The 10,151-nt window shown below is 37.0% G+C and overlaps 1 protein-coding gene across 1 annotated transcript in view; it reads right to left on the bottom strand.

Moving 5' to 3' along the window:
* Positions 1–8,183, bottom strand: part of LOC107702328 (zeta-sarcoglycan-like) — a 189,711-nt gene extending 181,528 nt beyond the window's left edge. The window contains exon 1 of the mRNA XM_016504608.1: positions 8,151–8,183. The gene's annotated coding sequence lies outside the window, so the exon portion shown is untranslated. The remainder of the gene's footprint in view (positions 1–8,150) is intronic.
* Positions 8,184–10,151: the final 1,968 nt, after the last annotated feature.

A 10,151-nucleotide genomic window follows, 5' to 3' on the forward strand; every position in this document is an offset into this window, starting at 1 on the left:
CGCATTAAATATCGCATGCGATTTATCGTGCAGCCCTAGTTTAAATATTTCACTATACACTAGTTGTTCAGGTCTGTTTGGCACACACTGCATAGAATTTTTGTAAATATGATTGTTGCTACCTACATTTTTCAGGAGTTCATTTGGTTGTAGAATGCAGTCGTCACTCCTGTAAATTACTTAAGCACTAAAAGGTGAACTGACAACCAAATTGATCTATAGTGTTTACATGACAAGCATGCGTGCCCACAAAATAACGAGAGTTTGAGGAGTGACTACTGTAGCTGCCTGAGTCAGAGAAACAAAATAATAAAAAATAATACATAAAAAAATGTATTATTAAAATAAATAATAAATTAAACATTCTAAACTGTGCCAAGTTACAAGTACAATATCTAGGTCAAAACAAACCATGCATCTGTAGGTCCACTTGTCATTACAGAATAATTTAACTGGCTCTGATTTGCCATTGCATTATTCATACACACAGCGGACAAGTCTGTAATTGGTTACAATGGTTATCCACTTTGCAAAAAAAAATGCACGCACAACCATGTGGTAAATAGAACATTTTGACAAAATTGAATGGTGTAATCACCAATTTTCCTGATTAGTTGATTGCAGCAACCATAGTAATAATCACAATTCTTTTTCACTTAATTGTGCAGCTCTAATCAACATTCACATTTGTCCAGTTAAAGAATTAGTCAGCATCTTATTTGTCCCACTGACTGTATTACAGAGGCCAGTGAACAGTAATTGAGTGAGCCTCTGATGATAAAGCATGTTTTAGGATTAAAATAATCCCTCACCCTCATGGACTTCACCATAAACAAGCCTCATATTTAAAACAAAGTGCCTTGTTCCTATTAAACATACAGAGCCCGGCATAATGGAGCATGCAGGTAAATGGGAATCTAAATCCTGAGAAAAAAAAAATAATAATAATATACATATTCAGCAGCAGACATATAGGCTTCCGACTGCAAAGCATGGCAAGTAAACAAACATATCCCAAATTTAGCTACACAAATATTAACACAAGACTTTCCCAGATGCCATATATTTAATACATATGGGTATTGAGTAAGTAAATAAATAAAGCAAAAACAGAACCTTAATCTACATTTAAAGCATAAATCTGAATGTTAAAAGTGACTCTACATCATCTATTAGACTTGGAATAAGCACACAAGTTTTATTAACTTCTATGTTTTAATTTGGAGCTTGACAGCCCTGTGGTAATTTTATGCTTTCAGTGTCTTGAGGAGCAAATAGTAGCAGTCATGTAGGTCCTGGAACAACATGAAGGTGAGAACATGATGACAGAATGTACATTTCTGAATGAACTACTTCTTTAAAATTCAAACTGAATTGCATAATGGCAACACAGTGTATAAAATAACTTTAGTGAGTGGTCCAGCAGGCAAAGTTTAGAAGGTTTGGTGTTTCTTTAAGGAAAAGTTTTTTCCTGAAAATATACTCATCCTCAGGCCATCCAAGATGTAGATTGCTTTCTTCACCGTAGCAGATTTGGCAAATTGAACCACTTGCTCACTAATGAATCCTCTGCAGTGAATGGGTGCTGTCAGAATGAGAGTTCGAACAGCTGATAAAAACATCAATTGATGGAATACTTGTCGATTATTGTAATGTTTTTATCAGCTGTTTGGACTCTCATTCTGACGGCACCCATTCACTGCAGAGGATCCGATGGTGAGCAAAAGATGTGCTACATTTCTCAAAATCTGTTACAATTAAGAAACAAACACATTCACATCTTGGATGCCATAAGAATGAGTTTTCATTTCATCATTAATATTAATAATCATAATCATAGTAATCACCAGGTAATATAGTGTTAATACCGTTCATTAGTCTGACTATGAGCTGTTTATGGTCGCCAAGAAACTCACCACATTAATATAGAATTTGTGAACTATTTTAAAATGGCTTTTAATGTGACTCATCCAATTAGATGCTAGTGCTTGTTTTATTTTTGCATTCTAAATCGTGTTGTTAGTATAATGCAAATCCATTTTGTTTTTGTTTTAGAGACTGTGACTAGAAACTGTAACTTTACTAAAACAGTTGGAGCTCACCTTGAGCTGATGGAAGAAATTAATGACATCTCTTACAAATCAAAAAGGCTTCTAGACTTTCAGCTTCAAACTCTAAATTTGTATCACTAAATGATTTCCCTTTGGGGATGAAAAACTCTTTTACGCAGCTCGTTAAGCAGCATGTGACTGTGAAGGACCAATACGTTATTCTCCTATGAGTTTGCGTAACACTCCACATGGGTCACACACTAAATTCTGCATGTGGGAAGTTCTCAAGGGTGAGGGTGACTTTGTGTGGAACATTTTAATGTCTGTATTCTCTCCCACTTGGGTGTCATTAAGTATTTCTTCTAGTTAATTTTATCTATTTGTTCGTTGGGCATTTCAGATGAAATATCTATTCAGCGCTACTGTGACTACTTCTAAGACTACTTAAAATAAAACAATGCCGGTGTCAGGAACTATGCAACAGTAAAATAAGCCATCTCAACAGCTCAAAAGACAAAACACTGAAGTCATTTCATGCTAAATCATACTATTAACCAGACAGAAACAAAAGTAAGTCCAGGTCAGAGCAACCTGGGATCCCTCTCGTGTCCAGATTTGGCCAGATGCACACACATGACTGCTCTCAGCACCTGGGCCTACTCTAATTGGACGATCTTGCTGAAGTCAACAGAGGCCCTCTCGTATTCATTTCACCCTCTTTAAGAGATTCTGCTGATGCTCGACATTACCACGGGTCCACTGTTAGCCGAGAAGGCAGCAGACTCAGAAAAGGGGGAATAGCAGGTGAAGGAAAGGTGTTGGCGTAGTCAAACGGTTTTTAACACTGGGGGTTTCACTCTTTATGAAAGTGAGGACAGATACATTAGAGTGGAAGACTCTCTCTTTCTTTACCGACTAACAGACTAAAGGGGTTATTCTACAAAATGGATGTCTTTCAATGTTTGGTAAGGTGATTTTAAACCTCTCATTTTAAATATTTCGTAAGACAAATCATGTACCGAATGGCTAACAAATTGTGTGTGTGGGGGGGGCGGGACATTTTTTTTTCATAAAAAAAATGTTGCCTTGGTAAGCCAAAGATACTTTTTTTCCCAAAAACATTAAATGTCTTAATTATTCCAAACTTTTTACCCCTATAAAGCAAAATAGGTAAAAAAAAAAATGTGCTTGAAGGATGGATGGATAAATAAATAAATAATGGCACCCATACTGTAGCTTCTTTTGGTCAGATAATCAGGAGACAAATATTTCAAGGCTCCTGTGCAGTTAAAGTCAGACCAGGCCATACTCTTGTTCCTCAACTTTGCTTGTTAAGACTGCAGTGGAAGCCAGGAACATACCAGAGAAAGAGACGAAGGGAAACTGATAGATAGCTATGCCGAAGGGGAAGCCAAGAATGTAAGATAAAATCATAAAACCTCTCTCTTCTTTACTGAGCAATCGATACGCCCAGTTCCTTCAAAGATTTATCAGGAAGAATTTGAATAGCCAGAGTTTTCCTCTTTTTTTAACAGTCCCATTTTACTGTCCACTATTAACTCTTCAGCCAAGTCAATATTATAGGTGGAGTTTGGGAGGTGACAGTTGTGTGTAAGTGACTTTTTGCCTGATCTTTTATCACTATTTATGCCACCATTCTCGCTTATATTCTCTCTTGAGTCGTTCAGCAAAATCTTAAGCTTTCTGTCCTCTCTTTCCACACTGACAGCTACTCTCAGCTGTTGTATTAGAAAGCCTCTTGGCAGTGTTATATAGTTCTTTGCCTCTGCCAGGCTGTCAGAAGCTCTATTTGAATCAAATATGCTAATTAAGGGAAACACAGAAGCAAAATGATTGACATATTGGCATTGATCTGTTTGAGACTTCAAGACTGCTTATTTCTTAACAAAGGGAAGAAAGCTATTTGCATTGATTAGTTGGAACATTCACTGGAGGCTTTTCAGAATTGTACTTGTGACTAACAGAGAAAATAAAAAACGGCTCTATGACAGCGTGTCAAACGTACAATGACTTTCATGAAGGTCAACAATTATTTAGTCATTTTTGGGGCTCAATCTGCTCATTGCGCATAAGATAAAATCATAAAACCTCTCTCTTCTTTACTGAGCAATCGATACGCCCAGTTCCTTCAAAGATTTATCAGGAGGAATATGAATAGCCAGATTTTCCTCTTTTTTACTAGTCTCATTTTACTGTCCACTATTAACTATTTAGCAATGCCAATATTATAGGTGGAGTTTGGGAGGTGACAGAGTTTTTTTGTGATATATGGAGAACTTCATATATATAGTACTTTTTGCCTGACATTTTACCGGTATTTGTGCCACTCTTCACGCTCAAATTCTCTCTTGAGTCCAGTTCAGTCCAATTTTCCATCCTCTGTTCCCACACTGACAGCTACTCTCAGCTGTTGTATTAGAAAGCCTCTTGGCAGTGTTATATAGTTCTTTGCCTCTGCCAGGCTGTCAGAAGCTCTATTTGAATCAAATATGCTAATTAAGGGAAACACAGAAGCAAAATGATTGACATATTGGCATTGATCTGTTTGAGACTTCAAGACTGCTTATTTCTTAACAAAGGGAAGAAAGCTATTTGCATTGATTAGATGGAGCATTCACATTCAGTGCATGTGACTAACAGAGGAAATAAAAGATGGTTCTATGACAGTGTGTCAAAAGGACAAGGACCTTTCAGGGAGGTCAAACATTATATATATACATATACATATACATATACATATATATATATACACTTGCTGCCTCCATCCAGGGTCTTGATAAATCCCCATTAAAGTACTGTTAAATATCTATCTTAACAGAAAATATTTAAGCAGCCCGCCTTGCACAAAAAGTTTCATAAAAATCTGTCGAAACCTTCCTTAGAATTAAACCTATGTAGTAGACTGTGCACATTACCATTCAAAAATTTTGGTTGGCACCAATTTTTTATTTTTTTTTTTTTCGTTTTTGAAAGAATGCTCTTATGTTTACCAAAGCCACATTTATCTCATCAAAAATACAGTAATATTGTGAAATATTGTTTTCTATTTTCATTCCTTTAAAATGTAATTTATTCCTGTGATGGCAAATCTGTCTTCAATGTCACATGATCCTTCAGAAATCATTCTAATATGCTGATTTAGGGGTCAAGAAACAATTTTTAATATTATCAATTAAATATAACAAACAGTTTAGCTTAACATATTTGTATCTGTATTTTTTTAGGATTACTTTATGAATAGAAATTTCCAATGAACAGCATTTTTTAAATAGATTTCTTTGTACCAATGTAAAAGTTACTGTTATTTTTGAGCAATTTGATGCATGCTTGTCTTTTTAATTTGGCCAGATTAGTTATGATGTGTTTGATACACCCATTTTTCTCACTCTTTCATCATACAGCAAACTATATGACATTCCTTACATACTGTAGAATCATTGGTCTTGGACAATATGTGATTCCTCTATTGCTTATATTGTTTCATGTGCCTCGTGAGTTCAAGATGTCATGATAAACTGATGCGCAGAGGTAATTTTTTCTCTGACAGCTTCTCTCAATTGTGATAAAACTCTCTTGACATTGTGATGTTTACATCAAATCTACAGCAACCAATGTATAGACACCAAATATTGACTGTACTGTCTGAACAAACGACATATAGATACACCGGATATTGACTATGCTGTCTGAACAAATAAACCATCAGATTTCATCACTTGCAAAGTGACAGAGCGATCTGATCTAAAGATCAGATATAAAGCCCAAATCGGATTTGCGCACAGTGTGAACAAAACCTGTGTGACTTCAGTCAGTTATTGGACATGTTTGTTATGTGAGTGACCCATCTATCAAAGAATGAGAGACAGAGGAAAGACTTCAATTGGGTCTTATTGAATGACTTCAGGAGCGAGCGCAAGGCTGAGTGATCAAGACCGAACAAAAGGATATGATACGCTGTCAAAAAGAGCAAAACATGTTGTATAGGGCAAGATCAGCAATCACAACATGTGCACACAAACCCACACATGTGCAGCCAGACAATCTGACGGCTGCTGTAATGACCTCACTGTCTCACCTGTCACTTCCATCTGTCTTTCTCTTTCTCTCCCTCTCGCTTTATAACAGTCCGGCTCCTTTTCCCTTTATCACTGTCCAGATCTCTTTGCTAGCAATTCAATCTTCTCGCTGCCACCTCTGGCATCTCGGCTCTTATTTTTCCAGGAGTACTTTTTCCCCCTTCTCCTCACCACCACTATGAAAGGTGTAACAATGCACTCAACAACAGGTGCATGTTCAGACAAGGTCATGAGGGACAGAGCCTTGATTTACAACCTCAGTCTCTTCCATGTCTTTATCTGCGCGCCTCTCCTCTTCTCGCAAACTCTCCCCTCCCATCGTGATAAAGAACTGAGCTGTTGCTGTGGTGGACAGCAGCTGCGAACTGGATCAGAGTGGTATCATAAGGTAGTGAATACCAGATGACGAAGGCAAGGACACACCTCGTGAATCACGCCGGAGATATATATATATATATATATATATACATACCCGAGCAAATATTTTATATATTTAAATATATATATTTAAAAAAAAAAAAACATTTTATTCTAGCCTTATTACTTACAGTACTTAGGAAAGTACAGTAGGAAAGGAAGTGTGTTTGCACTGAAAATTACAATTTAAATACAATGCATTGTCTGGTTAAGTTGAATTGCGAGTGGTTAGTGAATAAGATGCAGGTTTTTCTGTTGAAATACTATGTTCAAAAGAGCCACAACTGTTATTGAATTCATCCTCTCAGACTTTATTGACAAACAATGGTCTGCTCGGGTTGATCTTCGGGATGTTTAGTCTAGGAAATGTTCCTGAACTTATAACAAATATAACTCTCCACACGTCTGCATCAATAATATGTCAACAAAAATGTGCTGTTTATATGGAGACTGATATTAAAACTTCAAAGTGTGTATGAGCTGCCAAACCACACACACACACACTGACATAAAGGTTATCCCTAATCCTCTGATCCTGGTTTGCACATTATCAAATATACCCACGAATGTCAGACAAGTTGTCTGTGTAACATCTAAATGACATCAAAATAAGTCTGGAGGTGTTTATAGTTTTATTTTTATAAATCATTTGCCAGAAATGATTAGGAGTTATCTCATAAGCTCCTGTTAAAACATTTTATATTTACACATGGAGATTTAGAGGAAGGCCTCGTCAGCTCTGCGAAACGGAAACAGATTAGAAAAGCATTTGGATGCTTATTAAGATCCAAAAGATGGGGTTTAGATTCAGACGGAGTAATTCGAGAGCTGTTTGACACATTGGGGGCAGAATTAAAAGAAAGTAGAGAGTAGATGCTGTAGATAACTTGACTACTTAAATTTGTAAGGGAATTAATTATTATTAATTCATTCATATATATATATTTTTTGGTGAAAGGACTCAATCCTAGTTTCGGGACTTGAATTTAAAGTTGAGTTAAGGGAGTTCCCTGATGAGGGGACTACTTTCCCTTGTTTCCTCTCTGAAATCTCACATTCTGCAACAAGTTCGGGCTCCAGGGAAATAAAAGAGGGATGTGTTGTGAATGAAAAAAGGAAATGGAAAAATAGCTGATAAAAAGCAGAGGTGGCATCAAATCAAATCAAATCTCTCTGCCAGCTGCTCTTTCGTCCTTAAATCATCTCTCTCTGGAGAAGAATGGCATCAGGCACTGTCTGCAGTGTTTGGGAATAACTAACTAAAAGTTGTGATGATACTAACTCCATTGTTCAGTTGTGTGACATCTGCTTTGAAATACTGTAGCTTTTACAGTAACAAGATGCTTTTGTCAACAAGTAGCAATAGAGTGGAACGAAAAGCAATCAAACCAATCACCATATGTGACCCTGGACCACAAAACCAGTCTTAAGTCGCTTGGACATCAATGGAAAATAAACAAATTCAGCTTTCAGATTATGTATTAATCTCAATTTAAAAAAATTGACCCTTATGACTGGTTTTGTGGTCCAGGGTCACATATATGTAGCACTGGAAGATCTGATTCATTCAAGTGAATAGACTCACTCAGACAGTTCATGTAAATCAGTGGTTCTTAAACCTCTCCATGAAGTACCCCCAGCACTGCACGTTTTTTATGTCTCCCTATATCTGACACAGCCACTTCAGGTCTTGCAGTCTCCACTAATGAGCTGATGAGTTGAATCAGGTGTGATAGATGAGGAAGACACACAAAATGTGCAGGGCGGGTGGTACTCCAGGACAGGTTTGTGAACCACTTATGTAAATGAATAGATTGAACATACTTTTTTTGTTCAATTGAAAAACAACAAAGATTATGGGAGAAAATACTAATTCAGTTTTTCTACTTCAATATTTCATGTTGAATACATGTTTTCCCCCCAAGTGTAGGTAAATCAATCCAGGTTTGGAATGGCACGAAATTACAACATTTTTTTTTTGCAGAACTATAGTTTCAAAGTAACTACTGATATGTTTATGCATTCATGGGGAAGAGAGAAGAGCACAGCAAGAGGACTTGCAAACAAATGCAGTGCAGGAAATGTAGTTAATTTACATTTACATTTACATAAGTCCTGTTTTAGAAGAAAATATGATTTAAAGCGAAAGAAATGAGTGTGATGAATGTGCTGTTGGACCATAACCACACTTTCATAAAGGTTAAAAGTTCTGCCAAGAATGTGCCTGCAGAGCGTCTTTAGTCACGCAACATTTTAGCATTTAAAATGGAAAAAAGAAAAACAAAAAGGGTAAAAAAAAAAAAAAAACAATTAAACAAATGGTTCATCTTCAATTTGATAGATGGCCAATGTCTTTTACAGCTTTACGTTTATAGCGCTAGGACAGATGGATGTTTTACTGCCTACCCCCTCCCTTCAGGAGGCTGTTTTCCACAACAATTGTATGCTTTTGCAGTTTTAAGAGCGTGCCGTTTAAAAACCTTGAGACGTGCTGGGTTGTTTATCTGGGGAACATTCATAAAAGCTCAGTGCTTTTATCTAAATCTTAAAGTTCAAATTAGGAGAGTGCGGTTTCTTTGCCGCCACACTTTAGCTGTGAGCAGAGTGGTGCTCCACTTCTGAGTTCTCTGTTGGCGTCTGAGGGGCACGAGTATTAGTCATTACAGATATGGGGGCAAATATTTCATACGCTAATATAACAAGCAAACAAGGCCCATTTCCATCCTGCGGTTTGAAGTGACATGAGTCAGAGACTCAAAGTACTTCCCATAATCCCTTCGCATGTCCCTCATGACATTGGGCTGAATTTATGGTCTAAAATAGGTGCCAGACAAACAAAGAGTTGGATCGTTGGGCACAGCAAATGGATGACAATGGACTCACACCTCCCTTCCTTGCTCTAGATTTTGAAGGTGAACAGGATGACCTTGTTCATCTTCTAGAAAGTCTTCTATAGAATGGTTGATCTAAAAGCATGGACGTGATAGAGAGCAAGAGCAGCGAGACCCGAGCGATGAGCCGATCTTGAAAGAGGAAGGAAGAAGGAAGGCAGAGAACAAAGAGCTGAAGATATTTTATGTTTTAGCATGCACATCAGAACTGCAATTCGCTTGAGATAAAAGAGAGGTATTGGCTGAACTGAGAGTTGTTGACCTTTGGAGCTGAGGTGCAGGAGAGGTAATGATGCAGGCCTATTAAACCATCTTCTCATGTACTTGGACAAGGGTATTTGGTACAATAACGGCATACACACACACATGCACACACAAACACACAGTGAAAAGCACAGCATGAAAGGAAGAGACATAAAAATGAAAGTTCTGTCATAATTTACTTACCCTCATGTCATTCCACTTTCTTCTGTGGAACACAAGAAGGTATTTTAAAGAATGTTAGGGTTCAAATAACTTTAGACATTTGGACCCCAAAAACATATATTTTGTGATCCACAGAAGAAAGGAAGTCATACAGGTTTGGAGAAACCTGCACTGAAAAAAATGATTGTAATTTTAACAGTAAAAGACTGTAAAAATGTTACAGTAAAAACCTGTTAACTGGTTAACAGTAAGTTTCCATACTATATACG

The sequence above is a fragment of the Sinocyclocheilus anshuiensis genome, unplaced genomic scaffold (assembly GCF_001515605.1).
Source record: "Sinocyclocheilus anshuiensis isolate Anshui unplaced genomic scaffold, SAMN03320099.WGS_v1.1 scaffold86, whole genome shotgun sequence".
Classification (NCBI taxonomy): domain Eukaryota; kingdom Metazoa; phylum Chordata; class Actinopteri; order Cypriniformes; family Cyprinidae; genus Sinocyclocheilus; species Sinocyclocheilus anshuiensis.